The sequence below is a fragment of the Sapajus apella genome, unplaced genomic scaffold (assembly GCF_009761245.1).
Source record: "Sapajus apella isolate SASKATOON/1434 unplaced genomic scaffold, GSC_monkey_1.0 scaffold259, whole genome shotgun sequence".
Taxonomy (NCBI): Eukaryota; Metazoa; Chordata; class Mammalia; order Primates; family Cebidae; genus Sapajus; species Sapajus apella.
The window spans coordinates 405,817-408,944 of NW_022437199.1; the positions used below are offsets into that span (position 1 = coordinate 405,817).

At 36.2% G+C, this 3,128-nt stretch overlaps 1 non-coding gene across 1 annotated transcript; it reads right to left on the bottom strand.

Annotated features, from left to right (window-relative positions):
- Positions 1-2,381: 2,381 nt before the first annotated feature.
- Positions 2,382-2,484, bottom strand: LOC116545342. Its single transcript, XR_004266279.1, has one exon. It is a non-coding gene; the product is annotated as a U6 spliceosomal RNA (small nuclear RNA).
- Between the last annotated feature and the right edge of the window lie 644 nt (positions 2,485-3,128).

Genomic DNA, 3,128 nt, shown 5'->3' on the forward strand with positions numbered 1-3,128 from the left:
CATCTTTGCCTTGTTTCTGGTATTAGAGAAAAAGCTTTTAGTCTTTTATCATTGTGTATGATGTTATCTGTGGGCTCTTTATAAATGGCCTTAATTGTGTTCATGGAGTCGCCTTCTCTTCCCATTTAGTTAAGTGTTTGAACTTGAAACAGTGTTGAATCTTGCCAAATTATGTTTCTCCATTGATTGAGACAATCATGATTTTTGTCCTTTGTTAATGTGGTGTGTTACATTGATTTCTTTTTCATGTATTTATTTATTTATTAATTTTTGAGACAGGGTCTCACTCTGTCACCCAGGCTGGAGTGGAATGGTGGGATCTTGACTCACTACAGCCTCAACCTCCTGAACTCAAGCAATCCTCCCACCCCAGGCTCCCGAGTAACTGGGACCACAAGCATGTGCCCCTACACCTGGCTAGTTTTTTGTAGAGGTGGGGTTTTGTCATGTTGCCCAGGCTGGTCTTGAACTCTTGAGCTCAAGCAATCCACCCACCTTGGCCTCGCAAAGTGCTGGGATCACAGTTGTGAGCCATCACAGCCATATGTTGATTTTTGTATGTTAAACTATTCTTGCATTCCTGGAGTAAATCCCATTTGGTTACCATATATGGCTTTTTAATGTGCTGTTGGATTTGGTTTTCTAGTATTTTGTTGAGGATTTTTGCATTCACATTCATCAGAGATATTGGTCTGTAGTTTTCATTGCTATGATATAACGATCTTAGAAGCATTCCCTCCTCTTTAACTCTATGAAGGAGTTTCAGGAAAATTGGTGTTAATACTTTTGTAAATGTTGAGCAGAATTCTCCAGTGAAGCCATCTGGGATTTCTTTTTAGGGAGATTTTTATTACTAATTCAATTTCCATTCCAGTTATCGAGCTTTTCAGATAGTTTACACCTTCATGATTCAGTCTTGCTAGGTTGCGTGTTTCTCAGAATCTGGACATTTCTCTTAGGTTATCCAGTTTGTTGGCATGCAGTACAGACTCACAGCATTCTCATGGTCCTTTTTATTTCTGTGATATCAATTGTAATACCTCTTTTATCATGTCTGATTTTATTTTCATCTTCTCCTTTTTCTTTAATCTGGCCAAGGGTTTACCAATTTTGTTGGTTTTTTGTCCTTTATTTTTAGTTTTAATTTTGTTTATCTCTGCTCTAATCTTTATTATTTCCCTTCTGCGAAATTTGAGTTTAGTTTGTTCTTGTTTTTTGGTTTCTAAAGATGTAAAGTTAGGTCACTGATTGAAATCTTTCTTCTTTTTTAGCTTGTGCATTTACAACTATAAAATTTCCTCAGCATTGCTTTTGCTGCATCCCACAAGTTTTGATATGTGTGTTTTCACTCTCATTTGTCACAATGTATTTCCTAATTTCCATTGTGACTGATTTCGTGACCCCATTGGTTATTTAAGGGGTTGCATAATTTCTGAATATTTGAGGATTTTTCGGTTTCTCTTGTGTTAACTTCTAGTTCACTATATGGTGATTGGAAAAGATCCTTTTTATGATATGAGTGTTTTTGAATTTGTTAAGATGTGATTTGTGACCTAACATGTGATGATGTACCCTGGAGAATGTTCCATGTGCACTTGAAAAGAATGTATACCCTGGTGCTGTTGGTTGCAATGCTCCATATATATCTGTTGGGTCCAATTGCTTTATAGTGTTGTTCGAGTCTTCTATTTCCTTACTAATCTTCTGTCTGGTTCTTCTGTCAACTATTAAATGTAACTTGTTAAAGTCTTCTACTACATTGTGGTCCTGTGTTTTTCTCCCTTCAATTCTTTCAAAGCTTGATTTATATATTTAGGAGCTCTTAGGTTTAGTGTGTAAGTATTCATAATTGTAATATATTTATGGTGAATTGAACGTTTTTCATTATATGATGTCCTTCTTTGCCTCCTGAAAGGTGATTTTTGTTTTTGTTTTGTTTTTGAGACGGAGTCTTGCTCTGTCTCCCAGACTGGAGTGCAGTAGTGCGATCTTGGCTCACTGTAACCTCCGCCTCCAGGTTCAAGCAATTCTCCTGCCTTAGCCTCCTGAGTAGCTGGGACTACAGGCACACACCTGTATTTTTTTGTATTTTAGTAGATACGGGGTTTCACCATGTTTCTCAGGCTGATCTCAAACTCCTGAGAGCAGGCAATGCTCCTGCCTTGGCCTCCCAAAGTGCTAGGATTATAGGCATGAGCCACCACGCCTGGCCTGTCTCCTGTAAGCTTTTAATTTCAAGTCTATTTGTTTGATATTAGAGCCACTTTTGCTCTGTTTTGGTTATTATTTGCCTGGAATATGGCTTTCCATTTTTTCACTTTTAACCTATATATATCTTGATATTAAGACTCATTTTGTAATTTTCTTAATTGCCTTTTTGAACAAAAATAAAATACTTCACAAATTTACACGTTATCCTTGCTCAAGGGCCACATTACTCTTCTGTCTTGTTCCAACTTTAGTTTATGTACTGCTGAAGAAAGCTCTGTCAAATATTTTTGCATGTCTTATGACTTTTTTGTCCCTCATTTTCTCTGATTTCCTTTGTATTATACTGATTTTTTGTACTGATATACTTTGATTCGTTTTTTCATTTTCATTTTTCCTGTATTCTACAGACATTTTTTATGGTCACCATGGCAATTATGTAAAGCATCTTAAAGTTATAGTAGTCTATTTTAAACTGTTAACAACTTCAATCACAAACATTGTACTACTTTGCAGCTTTGCCCCCCAAAACTTTATTGATGTCACCGTTACATATTTACATATTATATACCAGTTAACATGCAATTGTACGTATTTGTTGCATAGTTTTATCATTTAAAATCTATGCACCAAAATTAAGAGTACAGGTTACTCTATTTGCCCATGAATTTACCTTTGGACTCTTCTTTTTGATCAAGTCTGCTATTTAACCCCTCTAATAAACTTTTCAGTTCAGTTACTGTATTTTTCACTTAATAATTTCTGCTTAGTTCTTTGTTATATTGTCATATATATATATATGTATATATATATATATTAGACAGAGTCTTGCTCCATCACCAGGTGCCAGGCTGGAGTGCAGTGGTGCCATCTCGGCTCACTGCAACCTCTGCCTCCTGGGTTCAAGCAATTTCTCCTGC